General features: G+C 37.4%; 1 protein-coding gene across 1 annotated transcript in view; it reads left to right on the forward strand.

The window, feature by feature from the left end:
* Window positions 1-13178, forward strand: part of LOC147575771 (uncharacterized) — a 400913-nt gene that overhangs the window by 23322 nt on the left and 364413 nt on the right. The gene's annotated exons all lie outside the window — the stretch shown is intronic.

Here is a 13178-nt window from a genome sequence, read left to right on the forward strand (position 1 = left end):
TTTGTTTGTTTGTTTGTTTGTTTATGTATTTATTTTTGAGAGAGAGAGAGAGAGAGAGAGAGCAAGCAAGCATGAGCAGGGGAGGGACAGAGAGAGAGAGAGGGAAATACAGAATTTGAAGTAGGCTCAAGGCTCTGATCCCATTGTGGGGCTTGAACTCACAAACTGTGAGATCACGACCTGAGCCGAAATCAAGAGTCAGATGCTTAACCGACTGAGCCATCCAGGCGCCTCTATAATGAGGAGTTTTTAAATAATATATTTAATTTTTAGAATATTATTATTTTTTAAAAAAATCTTTATTTATTTTGAGAGAGAGAGAGAGAGAGCGCACACGTGTGAGTAGGAGACAGAAGGAGAGAGAAAGAGAGACAGAGAAAAAAAGAGAGAATCCCAAGCAGGCTCAGTGCTGACAGCCCCTGCTGATGTGGGGCTCGACCTCACGAACTGAGAGATCCTGACCTGAGCCGAAATACAGAGTCCGACGCTTAACTGACTGAGCCATGCAGGTGCCCTTCAGAGTGCTTTATTTTTAATTTTGTTTTTAATTTACAGAAAAATTGATACGGTAGTATTAGAATTCCCATATACCCATAAGCCTGGCATCCACTTTCCCCTATAATTAACACCTTATGTTTGTATGATACATTTGTTACCGTTAATGGATAGATATTGGTACATTCTTATTAATCATAGTTTATTCAGATTCCTCATTTTTAGCTAATGTCGTTTTCTGTTCCAGGGTCCCATTTCAAGATACTGCACTGTATTCAGTTTTCTTGTCTCCTTAGTCTCTTCTTGGTTGGGATAGTGTCTCAAAATTTCTTTTTTTTTCTTTTCTTTTTTTCAACCATGATAGTTTTGAGGAGTACTAGTTATGTATTTTGTAGGATTTCCCTATATTTGGATTTACCTTATATTTGCTTCATGATTAGACTGGGATTATGGGTTTTTCGGAGAAAGACCACAGAGGCCAGGTACCATGTTAATATCATATCAAGGGTATGTGCTATCACTCTTGGTATTGACCTTGACCATCTGGCTGACATAGTTTTTGTTAGTTTTCTCCACTGTAAAGTTTGTATTTTTCTCCCTTTTTCATATACACTTTTGTATGTAAGAAGGAAGTTCCTGTGTGTGGCTCATACTGTTAAAAAAAGAGATAACAGACCTCAAATGGAGTGGTTTATGCTGAGCCCATGTTCCAAATCAGGACTTAATATATCTAACATAATTGCACTATTAGCCTCTTCAAGGAATGTAATCCTAAATAATCAATCTGGAATTACCTGGTCAAAGCTAATAGGGTTATATGCCTGATAGATTCCTGTTGTCCTTCAAAGAAAGGTAACCTTGCTGAAGCAATCAACTCTGAGTAGAAATAACTTTTTTAAAAAAATTAATTAGTTATTAATTTTTATTTTTTTAACTTTTTGTTTTAATCACCTAGTGCTCATCACAACAAATACACTCCTTAATCCCCATCACTTTTTTCACCCATCCCCCCCATCTCCCCCCTCCTCTGGTAACCAACCACTAGTGTGTGCTTTATAGTTAAGAGTTTGTTCTTGTTTTTTTTTCCCTCTCTTTTCCCCTTTGCCCAATTTGTTTTGCTTCTTAAACTCCACATTATGAGTGAAGTCATATGGTATTTGTGCTTTTCTGACTGTCTCATTTCACTTAGCATTACACTTTCTAGCTCCACCTATGTCATTGCAAATGGCAATATCTCATTCTTTTTTAACATTTAATTGTACATATATATATATATATATATATATACACACACACACATACATAAATGCATATATACATATACATATACATATACATATACATATACATATACACCACATCTTCTTTATCCATTCATTGATCAGTGGACATGGGCTGCTTCCATATCTTGGCTATTGTAAAATAATTCTGCTATAAACATTGAGGTGCATGTATCTCTTTGAATTAGTATTTTTGTATCTTTGGGCAAACACCTAGTAGTACAATTGCTGGATCATAAGGTAGTTCTATCTTTACCTTTTTCAGGAAACTGTACCGTTTTCCAGAGTCACTGTACCAGTTTGCATTCCCACCAACAGTGCATGAGGGTTTCTTTTTCTTCACAGGTGTGAAGAACACAGGTGTGTTTCTTGGCAACACCTATTGTTTCTTGTGTTTTTGATTTTAGCCATTCTGAGAGGCGTCAGAATGAGATGATATTTCATTTTAGCTTTGATTTGCATTTTCCTGATGATAAGTGATGATGAGCATCTTTTCATGTGTCTGTTGGCCATCTGGATGTCTTCTTTGGAGAAATGTCTGTTCATGTCTTCTGCCCATTAATTGGATGCTTTGTTTTGAGGGTATTGAGTTTTGTAAGTTCTTTATATATTTTGGATACTAACCCTTTATCAGATATATCATTTGCAAATATCTTCTCCAATTTCGTACATTGCCTTTTAGTTTTGTGGATTGTTTCCTTTGCTGTGCAGAAGCCTTTTATTTTGATGTAGGCCCAATAGTTTATTTTTGCTTTACTGGTAACTTCTTTATCTAGCCTCCTTCTGCCTGTAAACATCTCTTATTTTGTACAGTTCTTTGGAGGTTTTTTCTATCTGCAATATGGGATGCTTCCCAATTCATGAATTATTGAATAAAGCCAATAAGATCTTTAAAATATATTCAGCTGAATTTTGTTTTTTGATAATACTTAACGAGCTGGGGGAGTGGTTGTGCTCTCCCTCTGAAGAAAGAGTATCTATATAAATTATGCAGAATTCTACAATGGAAATTTGTCTCTTTTCTTCCTCTTATTTATGTATCCAATCACTTATTTATATCATGTGTTTGTCACAATTATTTATATCACATTTGTAACTGTTTTCTATTTGTTGTACTTCTTTGTTTATTTTTTTAAGATTTTATTTTTAAGTAGCCTCTCCACCCAACATGGCACTCGAATTTATAACTCCCGAAATCAAGAGTCGCATGCTCTACTGACTGAGCCAGCCAGGCACCCCTCTTTGTTTCTTTTTAAAAAAATCATCCAGATGGTCAACAGACACGCGAAAAGAGCCTCAACGTCACTCCTCATCAGGGAAATACAAATCAAAAACACACTGAGATACCACCTCACACTGGTCGGAGTGGCTAAAATGAACAAATCAAGAGACTATAGATGCTGGCAAGGATGTGGAGAAACGGGAACCCTCTTGCACTGTTGGTGGGAATGCAAACTGGTGCAGCCGCTCTGGAAAACAGTGTGGAGGTTCCTCAAAAAATTAAAAATAGATCTACCCTATGACTCAGCAATAGCACTGTTAGGAATTTACCCAAGGGATACAGGAGTGCTGATGCATAGGGGCACTTGTACCCCAATGTTTATAGCAACACTTTCAACAAAAAACAGCCAAATTATGGAAAGAGCCTAAATGTCCATCAAGTGACAAATGGATAAAGAAGAAACGGTTTATATATACAATGGAATACTAGTTGGCAATGACAAAGAATGAAATCTGGCCATTTGCAGCAATGCAGATGGAACTGGAGAGTATTATGCTAAGTGAAATAAGTCAGGCAGAGAAAGACAGATACCATATGTTTTCACTCATGTGGATCTTGAGAAACTTAACAGAAGACCATGGGGGAGGGGAAGGAGAAAAATTACAGAGAGGGAGAGAGGCAAACCATAAGAGACTCTTAGATACTGAGACAAAACTGAGGGTTGATGGGGGGTGGGAGAGAGGGGAAAGTGGGTGATGGGCATTGAGGAGGACACCTGTTGTGATGAGCAGTGTGTATTGTATGGAAACCAATTTGACAATAAGTTATATTTAATATGAAAAAAACCTTTTCTTTTTATGCCTTCTCTAGCTTTGAATATGTATTCATTCATTCATTTATTCATTCATTTTTTAAGTTTATTTTTATTTATTTATTTTTGAGAAAGATACAGAGAGCAGGTGAGGGAGGGACAGAGAGAGGAGATAGAATCCCAAGCAGGCTCCACATTATCTGTGCAGAGCCCAATGTGGGGCTCAAACTCAGGAGCTATGAGATCATGACCTGAGCCAAAATCTAGAGTTGGAGGCTTAACCAACTGAACCACCCAGGCACCCCATTTAGTCGAGTAATTTTATGACCTTATTTTCTCTCCCCCTTTGCATATTATATCTTTTTGATTTTTTAAATTATAGATTGCCTTTTAGCTTACAGTATACACTAACAACTAATCTAAATCCACTTTCAAATTCTGTTATACCGCTTCATAGATAGTGCAGATCACTTATAACACAGTATTTCCAATGCTTTCCTCCCATTCCTTGTAATATTGCTACAGTTCATTTCACTTATCCACACAGTACATCACCATTACCATTATCTTGAGCAGAAAGTTACCTACTATATCAATTAAGAATGCACAAATATTTTATTTGACTACTTTATCCTTTTTCTGACTATTTTTCTTTTTTATGTAGATCCCAGTTTCTGACCTGGATGACATTTATTTTTCTTTCACATTTGAAGTGTAACTTTTTGGATATGTAGAATTCTAGATTGGTGGATGTTGCTTTGAACACTCAATATGTCACTCCATTCTTCTCTTGTTTGCACGGTTTTTGACGAAGAGTGGGCAGTATGTCTTATTTTTTTCTTGTAGATGAGGTATGTTTTGCCTCTAGCTTATTTCGAAACTTTCTCTTTGCTTTTGGTTTTCTATACTTTGAATAGTGCATGACTAGGTGTAGATGTTTTTTTGTTTGTTTTTGTTTTTGTTTGTATCTTATTTTGTATTCTGAGCTTCCTAGATCTGTAGATAGGTGTATGTCATTAATTTTGGAAATTTTTAAGCTGTTATTACTTCATATATTTCTTCTGCTCTATTTTCTGTTCCTTTGGTACCCCAATTACATGGGTATTATACCTTTTGAAATTTTCTCATAGTTCCAGGGTTTTTTTTTTCTTTTTTTCCATTTGTTTTCTCTTTGTATTTCAGTGTGTGAAGTTTCTATATCTTTAAGTTCACTAATACTCTTTTTTAAAAAAATTTAATGTTTATTTATTCTTGAGAGAGAGAGAGAGAGAGAGAATGAGAGCAGGAGAGGGGTAGAGAGAGAGGGAGGCACAGAATCTGAAACAGGCTCCAGGCTCTGAGCTGTCAGCACAGAGCCCAATGTGGGGCTCGAACCCAAGAAATGTGGTATCATAATCTGAGCCGACATAAGAAGCCCAACCAACTGAGCCACCCAGGTGCCCCAAGTTCACTAATACTCTTGATGAACACATCAAAGGCATCCTTCATTTCTGTTAGTATTTTTACTTTAGCCTTTCTGTTTATCCTTTCTTAGAGTTTCTATATTTTGCTTATATTACCCATCTATTATTGTATGTTACCTACTTTTTCCATTAGAATTCTTATAGTAATTATAGTTATTTTAAAATGATAATTCCAACTTTCATGTCATATATGAGTCTGGATCTAATGCTTTGTCTCATTAGATTGCATTTTTGTTGCTTATTAAAATGTCTTGTAATTTTATTGAAAATGGACATAACATATTGAGTAATAAGAAGGAGGTCAATGAAGGGTGTCTGGGTGGCTTAGTCAGTTAAGCATCAACTTCGGCTCAGGTCATGATCTCCTAGTTCGTGGGTTTGAGCCCCATGTCTGGTTCCACACTGACAGTGTGGACCCTGCTTGGGATTTTCTCTCTCTCCCTCTCTCTTTGCTGCTGCCCCCCAACTTGTGCTTTTTCTGTCTCTCTCAAAAGTGAGTAAGTAAACTTAAAAAAAAGAATGAGGTCAGTGAATGTGAAGCCTTACATTAATTGAGCCAGGAGTTGGATGGTGTGTAATATTTGCTATTGATGCAGTTTCCAGGGTCTTCAGATGCCTCTAGTATCTTTGTCTTTTATGTTGTCTTTGATTTCCCCCAAGAACTTCCTAACGTTGTGCCTTGCCATTCGTTCAGCTGCATCCGCTGTTTTTATCCCGGAGTCTTTGATGTGGTGGTAAGAAGTAGGGGATGGGAAGTATCCTGTCCTCTTTTGATTAAATCTCAGTCTCTTAGTAGCTTGTGTGCCTGGGATATGACTTTCCTAAGTGTATCTTGGCTTTTGTTTTCCTTTCCCACTCTGGGTGAGACAGGAAGCCTAGAGGGGCCACCAGGTGGGTAAATTGCCCTTACTTCTAGGTGAACTAAGGTATTTATTTATTTATTGGAGAGCAAGCTGTCCTCATGGAAAACATTCTGGGCATATTTTTGAATGGCTGCTTCTCCCTACCAGAGCCATGAGGGGCTTTCTTGCCTCTTCACCATGAGAATTCTGTGGGGCTCCTGGAGGCATAACCCACATAAAACTAAAGCCTTCGGGATTTTTTTGCTCTTAAGCTGGTCCACATTCAGGCTTTGGTTGTTTGCGAATATTACCATTTTAGTGTTCCTACCTGTGTCTGGATTTCTGCTCCAGTTAAGCTGATCGGGTCTGTGATTCTCTGATCTGGGGCACATAAGGAATCTTCCTGCTCCCTCAGAATTCTGGGAGAATATTTTCCATATGACCTCAATTCTCTGATGGGTTTAAGAAAAGCCATTAACTTTGTTTAGTTTATTTTCTTTTTGTAAAAATGGAACTCATGCCTCTCAAGCTCTTCATGTGACTGATCTGAAACCAGAAATATAAGAGATTTACTAAATAGCCATCACATTTGGGTTGGAGGAACAGCATAGACAGTACTTACCTGATTCATGATTACAGTTTTACCTTAAAGTTATATATTGTCATGCAATCACATCGATATAGTAAAGTGAATTTGTAGAGCTCTCACAACTAATTCAATTAAGTTGATCCCCAAATCTCAAATACTGACATTCTGATACCACTCAACATACCTAGCTTGATTCTTGGATCTTCCAAATTAGGGGTAATTATTACTTAGCTTCATTTGATAGTTTATACTACAGGCATACATATGTAGCCTCCAAAATATTTAAAATAACACACTATTCTGTGCTTGTTCCAGGGTGTATATGACCCATCTCCGTTTCTGTTGTTACACAACGGAGAAAAAATCATTAACCTGGCCTGTCGTGAAGAACAGCTGGTAACCTTGTCTGCCAAATACGCCATAGATAAAAGTGGCTAAGGACAGCTTTTGACCAAATAAGTTGTAACTTCCAACAAATACAGAATACACTCTCTGTGCTGAATAAATACCCATGTTCTTATTTCTATTTATACCCCATTCACTTAGCAACACTTTCATTACCCATCTGAATTCATTGGAGATTTGATTGAACGTTCTATTCTTAAATTGTAAGCAGTAACCTAATGTCAAACTCAGAAATGCGGGGTGAGGGGCGCCTGGATGGCTCAAGCGTCTGACTTCGGCTTAGGTCATGATCTCGCAGCCCGTGAGTTCGAGCCCCACGTTGAGCTCTGTGCTGACAGCTCAGAGCCTGCAGTGTGCTTAGGATTCTGTGTCTCCCTCTCTCTCTGCCCCTCCCCTGCTTGCACTCTGTTTCTCTCTCTCTCTCTCTCTCTCAAAAATAAATAAGCATTAAAAGGTTTAAAAAAGAAACATTTTAAAAAATGCAGGGTGAGTAGAAAAGTCATTACCAAAAGTAAGATTTGCATCTGTTTTGCAGTGTTGTTCCCGCAGTCAGACTCTGACAATTCACCCTATACTTGATCTTCTCTCTCATCCAAGGCAATTGTCCATCTGCTCCCATAGCTTTGGCTTTAAGATAACACAAATGGTATTTCTTAAATGTGTATACTGCTTTGTATTCTATGCCATATTGCAGAACATGTACAGTGCACTTATCTACACGGATGAGTAAAATATACACCATGGCCTGGCCTGGGACCTGTAGTTTACTTTTCATTCATACACACAAAAAAGATGTTGGGGCGCCTGGGTGGCGCAGTCGGTTGGCGTCCGACTTCAGCCAGGTCGCGATCTCGCGGTCCGTGAGTTCGAGCCCCGCGTCGGGCTCTGGGCTGATGGCTCGGAGCCTGGAGCCTGTTTCCGATTCTGTGTCTCCCTCTCTCTGCCCCTTCCCCGTTCATGCTCTGTCTCTCTCTGTCCCAAAAATAAATAAACGTTGAAAAAAAAAAAATTTAAAAAAAAAAAAAAAAAAAAAAAAGATGTGAGTGCAGTTTGCTCTTTTATCATTTTTAGTTTGAGTGCGATGAGTAAGACACTTTCAGCCTGAAGGTAATCGGGAACTAGGCTCCCAGACTGTGTTTCGGTTTTCACATTTGTTCATAGGACACATACGCGATAGCCCACAGTGACAGAATAGAGTCATTTATGGAATTATTCTTATTTTTAAGTTCATAGTCTCATAGCAGGCAGTGTTTTAGCAAATTTTGACATAAATATTTTGGAGGTATAGGTGACACTTAACACCAATCTTGATGCCAAGATTAGGAAAGGGTTTTTTTTTAATGTTTATTTATTTATTTTGAGAGAAAGAGAAAGAGACAGACAGAGAGAGAGCGTGTGTGCTCAAGCGGCAGAGGGGCAGAAAGAGAGGAAAAGAGAGAATCCCAAGAAGGCTCTGTGCTGTCAGCATGGAGCCCAGGATGGGGCTCAAACTCACAAACTGTGAAATTATGACCTGAACAGAAACCAAGAGTCCAAAATCAAGAATCTGACACTTCACTGACTGAGTCACCCAAGAGCCCCAACATTAGGGAAAGTTTTGAGCAGGATGACCTAGAAGATGGTTCCTCTGGTTTACCTGCTGCCTAAGGTAGGGTACATTGGATTTAGTACTCAGTTACTTGCTATATTTAGCCTACTCTGAAAACTTTCTGTGATTGTTTTGGCACATAAGCCTTATTTCCTGGGTCAAAAGATTCAATACTCTTTTGCGGTAAACGTACAGAATGCTTTAGCCATTTTACTCATCTTCTTAGTAAGAACTTAACTCTGGAAAACTTATTTTGGTGATCGTACAATTAAGAAAATAAAAGGTTCCATAGAAGAAGGTAAAATAATCTGAAGGCAAACAACTCTGATGTTTTGCTGAGTAGCACCAAAAAATGTCAAGGAAGCTACTTGATAGTATTTGTGAAATGTTCAGAAAACTTTAAATCATTCCTATGTATAACATGCCAGAATGTATTTATTACTCTTACCTTTTTGAAGTCTCCCCTTTGCTAAAGGAAGGTAAGCTCTGGGAACTGTTTTTCTTTGAATTACTTTCCAGCAGTATTCCACTTGGATTTTGTTAGTAAGAGGCATTTGGCATTTAAGCAAGATGTAAAGATGAAAGACAAAGGGAAGCTATTAAGCTCTGATTTTTACACTGTAACTGATTTCATTAACGGATCATATTCTGCAATCCAAAGCATCACATAGGTGTATGAAATGAGAGAGAGTAGGTTCCTTTCCCTGGATATTTACATCAAAAATAATGAATTTTCAGGGGCTCCTGGGTGGCACAGTCGGTTAAGCGTCCGACTTCAGCTCAGGTCGTGATCTCACAGTTGGTGGGTTCGAGCCTGGAGCCTGCTTGGGATTCTGAGTCTTCCTCTCTCTCTGCCCCTCCTCCACTTGCTCTCTCTCTCTCTCTTTCTCTCTCTCTCTCAAAAATAAACAAACTTTAAAAAAATAATGCATTGTCAGAAATTGTGAGCTTATGTTATGCATAGGTGGGTACATTTGTTCATTGTAAGATCCTTGAAAATATAAGTGAAACTAGTGAAGTTTAGAATTGCCAAAGGTAGTCAGAATCTTCCAAATGCCTGAGAGAATCTGGCTCTCTACCTAGAGCTGAAGCTCTCCCAGGAAACAAAACTACAGCTGGAATCCTGACTGGGGATGACCCCCCGACTACTGTTCATGATCAATAGTTAATTGACTTTAGTCTCTGGTACCAGAAACAGTGAAGGTATAGTGACAATTCTTTTGTTTGAGCTGCCATTTGAAATGTGTTACTGAAGGGGATCTGAATATGCCTTAAATTTGCCACTTTGGAATGTGAATTATTTTGAGCTGATGGCTATTGAGAATTAACAGGCTCAGAAAGGAGTCTTCTCAGAGCTTCCCTTATCTGATGAGAAGCAGAAATTTCTGAGGAATGAAGACTGTCATAAATCCCCTCTCCAGAGGACTTTTATGGCCATAGAGAAGACACAAAACAGTGAAATGATGCTGCACAAACAAAGCTTCATAAAGTCACCCTTATTTTACATTAGTTTCACCGTATACTTAACCCTCCCACAATGTATTGTCCATAGGAGCCCCCAACCCCCCTTTCCTTTATCTAGTTACTTCTCCAGAATTTATTGCCCTTTGTTAAAATGGTATGTAAGCTCTCAGGTCTAACCACCTCTTTGGATTTTCACTTCTTTTCTGTGAAATCCCCTTGCATAAAAAAAACATTAACATCAACGAAATTTGAGTGCCCTTTATTCTGTTAATCTGTCTTTTGTCAATTTATTTCATAGGCTCTGGTCATTAACATTAACAGGATAGAGGAGAGGTTTTCCTTCCATTTATTGCCCCATAGAAAGAAATGAGTAATAATATTTATCTCTTTGCAAGATGAAAAATTATAAGATGAGACAAAATGACATTACAAGATTTTTAAAGAGTTGGGAATAAAATTATTCATGAAATGTTAAAAAAAAAACCCTTATTTTCTAAATCCTTAGTTGATTCGAGAATCCAGTCTTACCCATATAATCCTTATTCCTCCATATATTCTCATTTCTGGATTTTTATGAAAGGCATGGGTGCCCTAATTCAAAGCAGACTATGAAGGAGTGGCAGAAGGGAAACACTATTGGAAATATTTTTGTGCCAGCTCAGACAAGATTTGAAAATTTAACTTTGATACTCACTATTTACTGTGTCTCATTTTACCTTATTTTATTGTTTTTCTGGGAAAGCATAATTTAAAACATATTTGCCTCTATTACAGTCAGTTACAATAACCAATCAACTTTGAAAACAAAAATCAACCTAAACTCGCATAATAGCTGAGTGAATTTTTTCCCCTTGGGATATATATTTGAAGTGTTCTATGATTATTGCTATCTAACAGGTAGAAGTAAACATTGTCTTGCCAAAAAACAAAAAAAAAATGTTTTTTTATCTTTCTGCAAATTCTGATCTGAACCTTCAGTTTCTAATCTTTTTCCTCCATCCAAAAAGCAAAACCAAAAAGACCCAATAACAATGCTAAACGCACAGCAGTGGTTCAATAAATACCCAATTGTTTATCTTTAGTATAAAATTTAAATTATTTTAATGCTGATGTTGTACCTTCATTTTTATTTTTTGCAACTGCCTTTATTGCTTTGATATACTAGTTACTCAAACATGTATTTTGAATTGGAATAAATTACGATTTCTTTAGCTAAGCACATCCTAATCTATTACTTAAGACACATTTAATATTCATATGAATATGTCCTTTTTGTGAATTTGCAGTTTTATATGTATTTTTCTTTCTTCATTTGAACGTACTGCTATATTCATCAGGACAACTGCTGAGGGGTGCCTGGATGGCTCAGTCAGTTGAGCGTTGACTCTTGATTTCAGTTCTGGTGATAATCTCATGGTCATGAGATTGAGCCCTGCATGAGGGCTCTGCACTGAGAGTGGAGCCTGCTTGGAACTATCTCTCTCCCACTCTCTCTTCCCCTTCCTCACTCTCTCTCTCTCTTTCTTTCAAAACAAATAAGTAAACATTAAAAAAAAAAAAGAACAGCTGCTGATTTTTAAAGGGAAGGGACCTTTGTATGTATATTATTGACTGAGAAAGCTTTTATTTAAAATAGGAATACCTAAGTGAAAATGGAAGAAATAATAGTAATAAATACCTCCAGATGATCTCGGACATTTAAGAAAATACATTGCAATTGCTTCACTTTACTTATGTCAAGACTGGATGACTAAAGAATATGATCTGGAGTCTGTTCAAGGAAAAGAAAAATCTCTTATGTCAAACATTTTTCTAACCTTTGTATTTTTCAGTATAGGTACCTAGACTGTATTGCCTTTTGTTTTCCATCTATGGTCTTTGGATGTTCAAGGATACTTGCTTTGGGGAAATGGAGAGCTAAACTGCTAATAGTTTGGAGCTGGCATCCACAAAAAAGTGATGGAAAGGTACAGAGAAGAATGTAGAAAATAAGAAACCAAGAAGAATGTGGCCACATAGAATTCCCATAGTAGTAAATGGTCAGTGATTTTGAAAATAGTGAACTCCTTGAGGTCAGGGGTTACATCTTAATTATCTCTTTTCCTCTAGTTCTTAACCAAGTACTGGCCTTTGTCTAGGACCTAAGTAAATGTTGAAATGAGTCAACCAAGTTAGCCTATTGCATTTATACAATGGCCTTTTTTGTTCAATAGTGTTTCCTATTTACAAATGATGATATCAAGGCTCAAAGATTTAATTAACAGAGGCAGGACTGGGAAGGATTGGGATTTAAACGTAGTCTCCAGAAATCTGAAAACTCATAATATTTCCACTATAACAAGATTTTCGAAACATGTCTTCAGTCCTATGGTAAAGTTGAAAAAGGAACAGTTCTGTTGGGGAAATTTTTTTCCTCTACCTTTCCAGATTTGTTGATCTAATAATTAAATTGGCATGAGACAGATCAACAGGTGGAAAACAAAACTTCAGTGATATGTATATTTCCTGTATACATGAAAGAAACCCAGGAAATGGGTAACAGCTCAAACTGACCAAAGCCATCACCTTAAATACCAATGTACTTAAATTTGTCAGCTAAAGACAAAAGAAGACATTGGAGGTAGGGTGTTAGTTATGGGAGGCTACCAGGAAAAGCATAGTCAACAATGGTAAGGTTGTTGCATAGATTGAAGTCATTGCCTTCTCCATAGATAAATTTCTATACGTTGAGTCATTCCCGTTTCCAGGTATAGTGGGGGAGACATCCTTACAACTGGAGATTTCTCTTATAAATGTATTTTTCTTTTAACAAAAGTGTGACTTCTACTCAGTTTTCAGAGCTTCTCTTGTGTCTGCAGTTTCTTAAAAATAAGCGGCTTAAGGGGCGCCTAGCTGGTCAGTGGGTAGAACATGCAGCTCTTTATCTCAGGAACATGAGTTCAAGCCCCAGGTTGGATGTAGAGCTCACTTAGAAAACAATAACCGGCTTAAAATAATCAGTATGCCAAAGAGCCATATC

This window comes from Puma concolor, chromosome D2 (genome assembly GCF_028749965.1).
Source record: "Puma concolor isolate L17-30 chromosome D2, mPumCon1.1.hap2, whole genome shotgun sequence".
Classification (NCBI taxonomy): domain Eukaryota; kingdom Metazoa; phylum Chordata; class Mammalia; order Carnivora; family Felidae; genus Puma; species Puma concolor.